General features: G+C 42.8%; 1 protein-coding gene across 1 annotated transcript in view; it reads left to right on the forward strand.

Annotated features, from left to right (window-relative positions):
* The window catches only part of EVA1A (eva-1 homolog A, regulator of programmed cell death), a 576,027-nt gene that overhangs the window by 579 nt on the left and 560,773 nt on the right, over positions 1-14,675 (forward strand). The window lies entirely within an intron of this gene.

Consider the following 14,675-nt stretch of genomic DNA (forward strand, 5'->3'; position numbering starts at 1 on the left):
CAGACCGTACTCAAATATGTTGTTACAAGTGCACTATTACGGCTACAATCACCTTAAACATGCTGCTGGTGGAAAACTTTCCAACAACTTATCTCCTTTTAATGTTCCACTGGCATGTCAGATTATGGTGGCTGCAGACTCTGCTTTTCAAATTTCCATAGTGGTTATGAACCTCTGATGCCAGCCTACCCGTTATGATGGTCATGTGATGTGTATGGTATTACAGCTGGTCATGCACAGCAAGATTTTGATTGGTTAGCTTTGCCTAGTTAAGCTAACAGCTGTATGATTGCCATGTCATTGGATCTAACTAGATAGATTAATAAAGATTGGTCCCCTATTATTATTATTATTATACAGTATTTATAAAGCGCCAATGGTTTGCTCAGCGCTGTACATTACAAAGGGGGACAGAACATGTGACAGAACAATACCAATACAATGCAAAACATGAGGGGATTGAGGGCCCTGCTCTTTCGAGTTTACAATCTAGGAGATTACACAACTGTTGGGAAATCTTTTAGAACTGACCATGTAGCATTTTGCTGTGATCTGTGTTTGTGATCCTCTAAAGATCTTCATGGACACTTCCTTAAAGTGGAACTTAACTCTCCCAATCAACATGGACTATTGTAATCCTTATGCTGCTAGCATTAGTAAATAGATAGGAAAGTATATTGTATGTATGTGCTTTTTTACATTTCTTCAGTTACATCCTGGTTTCCGTGCATAGGCAAATTATGTCATACATCCCATCAGTCTTGGAGGGGGGAGAGGGTTCTCAGATTAGCCAATGCCTGGGCTAAGGGCAGATGGATTCCAGGAAGTAAAAGCTACACAAATCATCTGCCCTTACTCAAGATGGCCACTGCCAGAAATGCCAGGGTGTTTTTCAAAATTATTTTTTTGCAAAATAAAGCACGGAGACATGAATGGATGGGTGAGTTTGCTTTGAATATTGGCAATGGATGAAATAGAATGTTTGGTTTGTGGTGCTCAGATGCAGTGCAGTTCCACTTTAAGAACTCATTGACACCTTTAGTGTTTTCTGATGCGGTTTCCCTTGAAATCTTTAAAAATGCATGTTGGCATGCCATGCCATTCATTTTAAAGCACATTGTGGTACTTCAATGCTTCTCATTACCTATGTTAATGCATAATAACGTGCATCATGAGATGTGTTGATGTATGATTTGATGCATTTTTATTGATTTTCATGGAAAATGCAGCAGACACAAAATAGGAAGGTGTAAAACCAGCTTAAAGTGAAAAATACATAAGAACTGGTCTGTAACAGCTTGGGCTTGAAAGCAGTGGGCACAACCCACGTGATCAGGGGCGGACTGACCATTTGGAAACTCAGGCACTGCCCGAGGGCCCGGGGTCAGTAGGGGGCCCCATGAGATGCCCCTGGTACCTTTTTCATAGGCTTTTTTGAGTTTGGGGAAGGACACACGGACCCCATAATCCCCTATTGCCCGGGGGCCCCATGAGTTGTCAGTCTGCCCCTGCACACACATGATTATATATAACTATACTTTATGTGCCTTAAGTGATTTTATATATATATATATATATATATATATATACACACACACACACACATATATATAAACACACATACAAATACAGGTCTTCATGTCTTGGTATTGGATGTTACAGAAGTAATTTTCATTGTACTGTATGTATAGCCTCTTGTGCCAGCATGGGTTGTTGGGGAGACTGGTTCTGCTGACCCGTTGTCTTATTATCTATTTAACTCATTCATGTGGTGCCAGAATATTGCACAGATGTTTACAGAGATATTTGAACCATTCACATCTGTCCCTACTTCCATAAGGTACTAATGTCCCTATCTCACTCACATACACCATATGGCTACTTTGGGTGGAATCCAATTAACCTCTTGGTATGTTTTTGGATTATGGAGAAAATCCACATTAACAAGGAGAGCATATACATTCCATGCAAAGAGTGACTTTGGTGAGAACTCTATCTATCATCATCAAGTTTCATACAAGTACACTCAACCTATGTAAATATGTTATGTTAGTAGTGTATCATTATGGTCTCGGGGCTTTCGGGTAATGCAATGCATCTTGGAAACATAGAGTAAATTAATATAACCAGATCTGTTGTTAAGGTAGAACTGAAAACAAATAACTGTCAGGTTTTTTGCCATCTGTGTCCCATTGGGTAGATTCTCTTCACTTTATTTCCCATAGCCAAGAAATCACTCCAAAATAGGGGAATCCCTATTTGTCACCAGGGTTATAAGAACCTTTGCAAGATGGGAAGATTTTCCCTCTTTTCCCGTTTGTTCATGCGACAACCCAAAATTTGGGATTTTGTTTCACTTAATGATGATGGCAAACAGGACAGTTAGAGAGGGTAAATCTCCCTAAGGGGGGGGGGGGGGTTGTCACAGACAGCAATGCAAAAACTTCACAAGCGTTCTAACCCTTCTTCAATCTACCCAAAACTAGAAAAAAGTTTGCCTTTAGTTATACTTTAACTAGTTAGTAACAGCATCTGATTGTCTGTCTACCATAATAGTACAGCATTATGTAGGCAGCAAATATTGTCAAATATTGTGGTTAAGTAACGATATAGAAACCAGTTATTTGGTCTGGTGTTTAAATTCCTCAGTTAAAGACAACAGTTACTATGTAATGTTTACGGGGGGCAGATAAGCCCTAAGAGACAGCCACTATAAAGTATACTTATACTTAAAAATATATATATTTGAAGTAAGTGAGGATGTAGAGAATGCGCCATTGGGTGCATGAGCATACCATCAGCATTGCTGCAGAATCAAACACGAAGTTCAGGAATGGAAATTTCTGCATAGTTACTTTGGTTCAGCTTGAACTTCAGTGATTTCCAGCTTCCAAGGAAATTGCACAGGTATGGCACATACTGTAACTAATTACAATGGTCCAAACTGTAGCAATCTAACTATGTAAAAATGTATATACTTAGAATTCAGCTTTAACCACTTCAAGTCTGGAGACTTTCACCCCTTTCCAGTCCATGCCAATTTTCACCTTTCAGCACTATCACACATTGAGTGACAATTGCGCAGTCATGCAATACTTTACCCATATGAAATTTGTATCATTATTTGAGGCAGATATAGCTTTCGTTTGGTGATATTTGATAACCACTGTTTTTTTTTTTTTTTTTGCAATATACATGAAAAAATACCAGAATTTTGAAAAAAAAATTTTTTTGCTTAGTTTTTGTCATAACATTTTGCAAATAAATAGTCTTTCTTTATAAATTGAGGCCAAATCATATTCTGCAAAATTTTGTGGGTAAAAATAACCCACAACAGTGTATATTATTTAGTCTGTGTGAAAGCTAAAGAGTCTACAAACTATGGGATATATATCTGAAAATTGATCAGTTGAGACCCTAAAATGCTTGACACTAGTATGACGAATGGCAGTAATTAGGACGCTGGTATAGTGTATGGCGGTGATCAGGGCATTAGTATGAAGTATGGCGATCAGGACGCTGGTATGGGGTAATCAGGACACTGGTATGGGCTAATCAGGACACGGGTGTGGTGGTGGTCAGAACGCTGGTATGGGGTATGGTGGTGATCAGGTTGCTGGTATATGGTATAGCGGTGATTAGGACGCTGCTATGGGGTAATCAGGACACTCATATGGGGTATGGTGGTGATCAGGACGCTGGTATGGGGTATGGTGGTGATCAGGATGCTGTTATATGCTATGGCGGTGATCAGGACGCTGATATGGGGTGATCAGGACACTCATATGGGGTATGGTGGTGATCAGGACGCTGGTATGGCATATGGGGTGATCAGGATGCTGGTATGGTATATGGCGGTGGTCAGGGCGCTGATATGGGGTATAGCAGTAATCAGGACACTGGTACACCGGTGATTAGGACATTGGTATGGTGTATGGTGGTGTTATTGTGCACTAGGACAGGTGACAGGTGCTGGCTGCATTATTTATTGTCCCTACAATGGGCAGTGATCAGGGACTCTGGGGTGGCTGGCACAGCAGTCTGTTAGCGTAGATGCAGCCTGACAGGCAGCTGTACACTCACAAGCTGCTGCATCGCTTCTCTCTACCCTCACAGTGAGAGCAGAGAGAACCGATCTTTACGTTCACTTTCAGTGTTTACAATGTGAGTGTTGTGATTGGTCACAGCAATCACATGGTAAAACACCATGTAATTGCCTGAATACAGCGGTAATGTTATCTGCTGTGTCCAGGCGACATAACAATCGGCGGGCTCCTGGGTGCGTGCTCTGTGAGCCACGCAGGAGCCGCCGATGCAGGCTGAGGTATAGGGATGTCCGCTGTCTGTGGACCATGGGTGGACGGGAAGAGGTTAAAGACAAATTCCAGGTATGGGTATTTTATGCATAGATAGGGGATCTAGAGTACTATTCAGAGAATGCTTTGTGTTTTCTGAGTGAATGCAAAGCATTGTCTGATTGGACGAAGTGCAGAGTATAACATCACCTCCCCGCCTCACCACCTCATCCAATCAAAGAATGCGTTGCATTCATTCAGAAAACGCAAAGCATTCTATGAATGGTGCCCATGCCAAGCTGTCTACCTCCTGTGTTCACAATGCAGAAGGCCAGCAGCTTGGCTCGGGACCCAGAAGAAAGTGAAGATCACTGAAGTAGCGGTGTCTGCTTCACTGATATCCATATTCCAGGGGAACAGGTACAGTATAGGCTTCATTACACGGGTCCAAGCTGGACCAATGTAATTATATCCACACCGTTCTTCTTTAAATGTCCTTCACAAATATTGACTTTCTAAAAGTGAGTACTTGCATATCCCGAGACATAGCCTTCCTTCAATTGGGCACTGAACACTGTAATATTGGAAAGAAGGGAAAGCCTTCTCTTCCTACTTTATGTTCCACATACCAATCTGTTTTGGGGTCCTTCAATGGAAGACGTTTGCATGTAAGTTATAAAAACGCTCTTGTACCTCCTAATACATGGGATACAACCTAATTTTTAGATTAAATATTTTTTACGAACTGGTTTACTTTAAACACTATTAATTGTTATTTGTTGCTGATATCTGTGTGCACAAATATGTATCTACAATATTTCCAAAAGGATATAATCAATAGACAAGTAACTCATATTTAATCATGCAAACTAATAAATATTTTGATGCAATCTTCCTGTGAAAACTTTATTTTTAACCCCGATTTTATTATCCCAATCTTAGCCACTATAAAATGACTTGATTGGAAGATTCTGGCAATTTGCACAGGTGCTCCAACCTCTAATCTCATATTGTGTATCACAGGCCATATTTTCACTGTCAGAAAAACCATTATATCTGACAGGAGGTTCAACAAAGCATTGTTTTGCTAACTGTCAGGTGTGCACACACTAATGTTAGAGATAAGCCAAAGATGGGGATGTGTGATCATATGGTGATCAATCTCTTAGATTGTAAGCTCCAAGGGGCAGGGCCCTCCTATCCCTCTTGTATTGAACTGTATTGTTGCTGTATTGTCTCACTTTATATTGTAAAGTGCTGAGCAAACTGTTGGCGCCATATAAATCCTGTATAATAATAATAATAATAATATGGTTTATAGAGCACAGAAAATGAAACTTTGGGGTTGATATGCTAAAGGCAAATAATCTGTTCATTTTACAAATACTGTAACCAGCTGTTGGAATAATTTAAAGAGGCAATAAACCCCAAAACAAAAATGTACTGTATTGCAATCTTCCAATCCCTAAATGCGGTGGCTGCATTTGTTTTCTTTGCTGTTTTTAGAATTTTTTTTCCTTTATTCTCACCTGGTGATCAGGATAGTAACACACTGTCTTTAGGTGCCTGCACTCTAGATGGAGGAGCAACAGAGACACCCCTGGACAGAAGCATTGTCTGTGCGGAGGGTAGTTTTAGATGCACTAAGCAGATTTAAAAAGACTTGACTAACAAATTAAAAAATGAACACCAGCTAATACTTTTTTAAGCAGTTACAGCAACAGGTTTTTTTTTTCCTTTTGGAATAAATGTTTTACATAAATGAATGAAAGCTGATCATTGTAAGCACCCCTGTCAGTGGTAAATGGTTTATCTCAGCCTTCTAACAGCCACTTTTGCTGAACAGCTTGGTCTGTTAACCGCCTCCCGACCACCCTATAGCAGATATACTGCTACAGGGCAGCACGAGTGCGCAAAATCATGTGTGTGTGTGTGTATATATATATATATATATATATATATATATGATTTTCATTCCTACCATTCGCAGCCATGGCTGTCAATCACTGGATCCGGACGGTAATTATTCACCGGTACCCAGTGAATGCTGAGAATCTCCAATGGGGAGGAGAACTGTATATAAACATTACAGTTCTCCTCCCTGTCAGCTCGTCCACACTGCTTTTTGATGGCTGTGCACAGCACAGCCATCGAAAGCAGTGTGATTATAGTGAAGCACACAGACACAAGTAAAACAGCACACAGTTAACCCTTTGATCGCCCTCATGTTAACCCCTTCCTGCCCAGTGCCATTAGAACAGTGTCAGTACTTTTTTGTAGCACTGATCACTGTATTGGTGTCACTGGGGATGTCAGTGACACCAAGTCTGTTCCCCCCCCAGTGTCAGAAAGCCCGCTGCAGTTCCGCAGTCCTGCAATAAGTCTCTGATTGCTGCCATTAAAAAAAAAATTCCAGTATCTATACCGCCATTTGTAAACGCTAAAACTTTCATGTAAACCATTTAATTTACACATATTGGGATTTTTTTTAGCAAAGACATGTATCAAAATACATTTTGACCTAAATTTATGACAAAATTGTATTCTTTTATTTTTTTTTACTGGACATGTTTAATAGCAAAAAGTCAAAAATATTTTTTTCTCCAAATTGTCGGTCTTTTTTTTTATAGCACAAAAAATTAAAAATACACAGGCGATCAAATAGCACCAAAAGAAATCTCAATTTGTGGGAAAAAAAGGACGTACATTTCTTTTGGGTTCAGCGTTGCATGACCGCGCAATTGTCAGTTAAAGTAACGCAGCGCCGTAATGCACAAAGTGGCCTGGTCTGGAAGGGCAGGATCCTCTGGAGGGCAAGTGGTTAAAAGAAGTTGAAGAACAACAAATTTACTTAATATGACCATAACATCTGAGAATTGGCACTCTTTACGTCTGGAGGAAAATAAATTTAATCTCTAAACACGGAAAGGTTTCTTCACAGTGAGAGCTGTGAGAATGTGGAATAGACCCCCACAAGAGTTGGTTCTGCCCAGCTCAGTGGATTGCTTAAACCGCATGCCTACAGGGCACTTATACCCCCTTCCTGCCCAGGCCAATTTCCAGCTCCTTGCGCTGTCACACTTTGAATGACTATTGCGCGGTGATGCAACACTGTACCCATATGAAATTTTTATCATTTTTTGTGACAGATAGAGCTTTATTTTGGTGGTATTTAATCACCTCTGGGTTTTTTATTTTTTCTTAAACAAACCAAAAACTGCTGAAAATTTTGAAAAAAAAATGTTTTTTCTTAGTTTTTGTTGTAAAATTTTGTAAATAAGTTATTTTTCTCCTTCACTGATGTGCGCTAATGAGGCTGCAGTGATGCGCACTGATAGGCTGCACTGATGGACACTGATAGGTGGCACTGATGGGCACTGATGAGGAGGCACTGGTAGGTGGCACTGATGGGCAATGACAGGCATCATTGATGGGCACTGAAAGGCAGCACTGATATATGGCACTGATAGGCGGCACTGACTGGCACTGTTACGTGGCACTGACTGGCACTGATAGGTGGCACTGATGCACACTGATAGGCACTGATTGGCAGCACTGATTGGCATTGATGGGTGGCACTGACTGGTACTGATGGGTGACACTGAAAGGCAGCTCAGATGGGCACTGATATGTGGCATTGATGTGCACTGGTAGGAACGGATATGTGGCATTGATGTGGCACTGGTACGTGGCACTATTCAGCACTGGCAGCTGGCACTGATGGACACTGACAGGTGGCACTTCTGTGGCCACACTGATCATCAGGGCACACTGATTATATGTGCCCTGATGATCTGTGTACATGTCCCCTCCGCGGAATGCCGATTACCGGCTCTCCTCACCTCACGAGCTGTCAGCGTGACAGCTTGTGAGGAGAGAAATGCCGATAACCAGCATTTCCCTGTTTACATGTGATCAGCTGTGATTGGACACAGCTGATCACATGACCGAGCCGACATCTTCGGCTCTTTCCGTAGATTGGTGATCCGCTGTGTCCGAGGGACGTCATATGACGTCCTCCCAGAACGAGGGAACCACCTTGCGCCCGTCAGTGGACTATATGGTGGGCAGGAGGTGGTTAAAAAAGGCCTGGATTGTTTCTTGGATACACAGAATATAACTGGATACTAACATTTATAGGTAAAGTTGATCCAGGGAATATCCGATTGCCTCTCGGTGGATCAGCAAGGAATTTTTTTCCCTGCAGGAGCAAATTTAATCTTGATTTGCTGGGTTTTTTTGCCTTCCTCTGGATCAACTGTGGGTATAGGATTATAACTTTTTTTTTTTAAATGGTTGAACTGGATGGATTTTGTCTTTTTTCAGCCAGACTTACTATGCAACTGTGTAACTATGTAAGCTGCAATATAATACATTTGTATTTTTGGGTTTAATATTGCTTTACAAAACTGCCAGTGTAGGCTCTTAAAATGCACAAAAAGTGGCTGTATCTCATTAACGTTAATATTTTATGTATTTTTGTTGTGGTCCCAGATCTGAATCTTTTTGATGTAGCGAGTCAGTTTCACAGCCAAGTTCAAGGCAATGGTAGAATTATATACCTAGGTTTGATTGGTACCCTTTAACAAAGCTGAATCAATTAACCGCTGAAGCAATGCTTTCCCTTACCACGATTCGTCTATCTTTTAGTTTTAAGAAGATCCTTCAGAAATTCTGCTCAACCATCACTTTGTCTGTGTCATAGGAAGAATTTTTGGTTTTACATGACCGGTCACCCCTCGGGGCTGACGTTCTTTTGTAAGCACTGCCTAAAGGGGGTGTAGCCACTTGTTCCCCCTTCATCCACATCTAATAACTTTGACAGGCCAAACGTTCAAATTAAGCCTGCCATAGACGGAGCAATTTTCTTACCTGCAACCACAGGTTGCAGGAATGAAAATCGCTCAATTCCCCCATCTACACAGTCAGTGTTGATAGGGAAATCCCTCCAGTGGAGCAGAGCCGTCCCTGCCCAGGAGAACACAGTGATTACTCCTTTAACAGCCGCTGGCAATAATTGCATGTAAAATTCTACAGGCTGGTTGTACCCAAGTTGATTGATCGATCAACTTGGGTATATTCTGCCTGCTCATATATGGTTCAAACCTAGGCCAGTCCTTGCTGAACTGGCTGGGATTTGAACCGTCTATGTCCGACTTTAGTTTTCCATAGTACCAAAGATTTGTTGAGGTGTATGTACCTCATTCAGATGTGTTGAGGTGCGTGTACCTCCTTCAGATGTTTGAGGTGTGTGTACCTCCTTCAGAAGTGTTGAGGTGCGTGTACCTCCTTCATATGTGTTGAGGTGCGTGTACCTCCTTCAGATGTGTTGAGGTGCGTGTACCTCCTTCATATGTGTTGAGGTGCGTGTACCTCCTTCATATGTGTTGAGGTGCGTGTACCTTCTTCAGATGTGTTGAGGTGCGTGTACCTTCTTCAGATGTGTTGAGGTGCGTGTACCTTCTTCAGATGTGTTGAGGTGTGTGTACCTCCTTCAGATGTGTTGAGGTGAGTGTACTCCCTTCAGATGTGTTGAGGTGCGTGTACTCCCTTCAGATGTGTTGAGGTGCGTGTACCTTCTTCAGATGTGTTGAGGTGCGTGTACCTTCTTCAGATGTGTTGAGGTGCGTGTACCTCCTTCAGATGTGTTGAGGTGCGTGTACCTTCTTCAGATGTGTTGAGGTGCGTGTACCTCCTTCAGATGTGTTGAGGTGCGTGTACCTTCTTCAGATGTGTTGAGGTGCGTGTACCTCCTTCAGATGTGTTGAGGTGCGTGTACCTTCTTCAGATGTGTTGAGGTGCGTGTACCTCCTTCAGATGTGTTGAGGTGCGTGTACCTTCTTCAGATGTGTTGAGGTGCGTGTACCTTCTTCAGATGTGTTGAGGTGCGTGTACCTTCTTCAGATGTGTTGAGGTGCGTGTACCTTCTTCAGATGTGTTGAGGTGCGTGTACCTTCTTCAGATGTGTTGAGGTGCGTGTACCTTCTTCAGCTGTGTTGAGGTGCGTGTACCTCCTTCAGATGTGTTGAGGTGCGTGTACCTCCTTCAGATGTGTTGAGGTGCGTGTACCTTCTTCAGATGTGTTGAGGTGCGTGTACCTCCTTCAGATGTGTTGAGGTGCGTGTACCTTCTTCAGATGTGTTGAGGTGCGTGTACCTCCTTCAGATGTGTTGAGGTGCGTGTACCTCCTTCAGATGTGTTGAGGTGCGTGTACCTCCTTCAGATGTGTTGAGGTGCGTGTACCTCCTTCAGATGTGTTGAGGTGCGTGTACCTCCTTCATATGTGTTGAGGTGCGTGTACCTCCTTCATATGTGTTGAGGTGCGTGTACCTTCTTCAGATGTGTTGAGGTGCGTGTACCTTCTTCAGATGTGTTGAGGTGCGTGTACCTTCTTCAGATGTGTTGAGGTGCGTGTACCTCCTTCAGATGTGTTGAGGTGAGTGTACTCCCTTCAGATGTGTTGAGGTGCGTGTGCCTCCTTCAGATGTGTTGAGGTGCGTGTGCCTCCTTCAGATGTGTTGAGGTGCGTGTGCCTTCTTCAGCTGTGTTGAGGTGCGTGTACCTCCTTCAGATGTGTTGAGGTGCGTGTACCTCCTTCAGATGTGTTGAGGTGCGTGTACCTCCTTCAGATGTGTTGAGGTGCGTGTACCTTCTTCAGATGTGTTGAGGTGCGTGTACCTTCTTCAGATGTGTTGAGGTGCGTGTACCTCCTTCAGATGTGTTGAGGTGCGTGTACCTCCTTCAGATGTGTTGAGGTGCGTGTAACTCCTTCAGATGTGTTGAGGTGCGTGTAACTCCTTCAGATGTGTTGAGGTGCGTGTACCTCCTTCAGATGTGTTGAGGTGCGTGTACCTTCTTCAGATGTGTTGAGGTGCGTGTACCTTCTTCAGATGTGTGAGGTGCGTTTACCTTCTACAGATGTGTTGAGGTGCGTGTACCTTCTTCAGATGTGTTGAGGTGCGTGTACCTCCTTCAGATGTGTTGAGGTGCGTGTACCTCCTTCAGATGTGTTGAGGTGCGTGTACCTCCTTCAGATGTGTTGAGGTGCGTGTACCTCCTTCAGATGTGTTGAGGTGCGTGTACCTTCTTCAGATGTGTTGAGGTGCGTGTACCTTCTTCAGATGTGTGAGGTGCGTGTACCTTCTACAGATGCGTTGAGGTGCGTGTACCTTCTTCAGATGCGTTGAGGTGCGTGTACCTCCTTCAGATGCGTTGAGGTGCGTGTACCTCCTTCAGATGCGTTGAGGTGCGTGTACCTCCTTCAGATGTGTTGAGGTGCGTGTACCTCCTTCAGATGTGTTGAGGTGCGTGTACCTCCTTCAGATGTGTTGAGGTGCGTGTGCCTCCTTCAGATGTGTTGAGGTGCGTGTGCCTCCTTCAGATGTGTTGAGGTGCGTGTGCCTCCTTCAGCTGTGTTGAGGTGCGTGTACCTCCTTCAGATGTGTTGAGGTGCGTGTACCTCCTTCAGATGTGTTGAGGTGCGTGTACCTCCTTCAGATGTGTTGAGGTGCGTGTACCTCCTTCAGATGTGTTGAGGTGCGTGTACCTTCTTCAGATGTGTTGAGGTGCGTGTACCTTCTTCAGATGTGTTGAGGTGCGTGTACCTCCTTCAGATGTGTTGAGGTGCGTGGAACTCCTTCAGATGTGTTGAGGTGCGTGTACCTCCTTCAGATGTGTTGAGGTGTGTGTACCTTCTTCAGATGTGTTGAGGTGCATGTACCTTCTTCAGATGTGTTGAGGTGCGTTTACCTTCTTCAGATGTTTGAGGTGCGTGTACCTTCTACAGATGTGTTGAGGTGCGTGTACCTTCTTCAGATGTGTTGAGGTGCGTGTACCTCCTTCAGATGTGTTGAGGTGCGTGTACCTCCTTCAGATGTGTTGAGGTGCGTGTACCTCCTTCAGATGTGTTGAGGTGCGTGTACCTCCTTCAGATGTGTTGAGGTGCGTGTACCTTCTTCAGATGTGTTGAGGTGCGTGTACCTTCTTCAGATGTTTGAGGTGCGTGTACCTTCTACAGATGTGTTGAGGTGCGTGTACCTCCTTCAGATGTGTTGAGGTGCGTGTACCTCCTTCAGATGTGTTGAGGTGCGTGTACCTCCTTCAGATGTGTTGAGGTGCGTGTACCTCCTTCAGATGTGTTGAGGTGCGTGTACCTCCTTCAGATGTGTTGAGGTGCGTGTACCTCCTTCAGATGTGTTATACAACGCCTTCCTATGCCCGATCAAACCGAGGAATTGAGGTGGGGATGGTGACTGTACGGGTAATCAAAATGTCAGGCCCTTTTACACTACTATGCTTTACTTCCCATGTTTCAATGCACTACAGCTCATGTATCTAACTTCCCCATATTAAAAATAGAGTTTGTTCTGATCTCAGCACTGTAGTGCAGTTCATTTTTACAAATATGAGATGTCCTTTTTTTCACTTGGAGAGAGGGAGGATGCCTTACGGTTCTTTCACACAGGTGTTTAAAATAAGTGGTTAGGTTGCGTTTTTACCGCTTTCTGGCCGCCTATCAATGTCACTCAAAATTGTTAAAATAGAGAGTGGATGAAGGTTATGAAACTGAAGTGTAGTGTTGGCCCTGCATCATGATGAAGCAAAATTAACACTGCATGCAGAGTTCAGCAAGCGTTGATGCTTTGCAACCACCTCCATTCATTTATATTTACACACACTACAAGTGCGCCTTAAAAGCACTGTAAAACCTCCTCGGGTGTTTACAGTACGTTTAGGGTGGGTTTGCAAAGTGTCAAAAGTGATCATTTCTCATTTTAGCCTTGTAAAAAAAACAAAAAAAAAAACACCACAGGTCATTTGAGGAGCCTTTCCTGACGCAGCATGAATGCCTGTACAACACATCCAAAACGCTCATTGATGCTATAGGCACATTAATGCTCATTAGGTTTCCTCCGTGTACTCTGGTTTTCTCCCACACTCCAAAGACATGGTGGTAGGGTAATTGGCTTCTGTCTAAATTGGCCCTAGTATGTGTATGTATGAATGTGAGTTAGGGACTTTAGATTGTACGTCCCTTGAGGGTTAGGGACTGATGTGAATGTACAATATATATGTAAAGTGCTGTGTAAATTGACGGTGCTATATAAGTATCTGAAATAAATAAAAAATAAATGAATTAAGACTGCTTTAGATTTTAATGCCTGTGTGAAAGAGCCCTTCTGAACTCAATCCCAGAGCTCAGCTTCAACCTTGCATCATTCAAGTGCATTTTACCTTCTCTGTTCTCTAATCTACTACCTGCTGTGTGTTGTGGGGGAAATACATACAGTCTTTGAAACTTGATCTGTGATTAATTGCTTTTCAGATCAGAGGGTGGTACAGGAGCAGGCATCAAGGAGGTGATGCTGCTGCCTTCTAAAGTTTTTTTTTTTTGACAGCCGAATGGGGTTTTGGAATAGGAATATTGCATAGTGATAACAAGTGGTATGCGGTTGCAGCATTGCCCAATCCCTTTGATTGGTTACTGCCCATCAAATGCAAAAAGGTGTATCATTTTTGCCATGCGCAAAGCATGGTGACCATGGCATATGTACAACTCCGTCCCCCAACCACATATGTAGATGAGACCTATGTTTATTTAAAGATAGCATTAGAGGATTTTTACTGGCCAAAATTTTAAAAAAGGGAACATTTTACCAGTAAGGGCTCATGTACACTGCAGCTGATAAACTGACATTCAGGAGCTGTTCAGTGTTTTTTTCAGCAGCCCCTTAAATCTCCCTAATGTCTTCCTATGTGTCCATGTACATACAGTCGTTTACAGGCAGTTGAGTTTACAGTTGTTTTTTTGAACGCACCAAACTTTCATTCAGGTGTAGATTTTATCAGCGTTTCAAATGCCAAACACTTGTAAATGCTTGTAAATGCGACTAACCGTGTTTTTAAGCGTTTGCGTTTAGAAGCGTTTTTTAACTGTTCCATATCCAGATGCTGTCCAGAGCCTTTTTTCATCATCAGAAATGCATGCAAAGCATTTCCCATGTATTCAAATGGACTTAGTACACCAGCGCAGTCAGTTCCAGGTTTTGTGTGGAGGAACAAAATGGTAGAACGTGCCGCATTATGCTCATGATGGGATCCATAGTGAATACAACCAGAAAAGACAGGTCATCTCAACACATACTGCTCTCTCTGCTTCTGCTCTCTCTATTTCTCTCAAAATGTCTGAAATAGTTAATTTTTTACTGTTTTTCAGTGCATTCTGGGCATTTGGGAAGGTCTTCCTGAGGTTATCTTAAAATAACGCTTCTAAACACAAATGCGCATAAACACGGTATGCAAATGTGACTAAATAGACGTTTTTTAACCTACGTTTTCCAGCACTCAGTTTCGATCGTTCAGAAGAATTTTCCAAATGTC

The sequence above is a fragment of the Staurois parvus genome, unplaced genomic scaffold, assembly GCF_062004578.1.
Source record: "Staurois parvus isolate SC_StPar_1 unplaced genomic scaffold, SC_StPar_1.0 ptg000886l, whole genome shotgun sequence".
In the NCBI taxonomy this organism is placed as follows: domain Eukaryota; kingdom Metazoa; phylum Chordata; class Amphibia; order Anura; family Ranidae; genus Staurois; species Staurois parvus.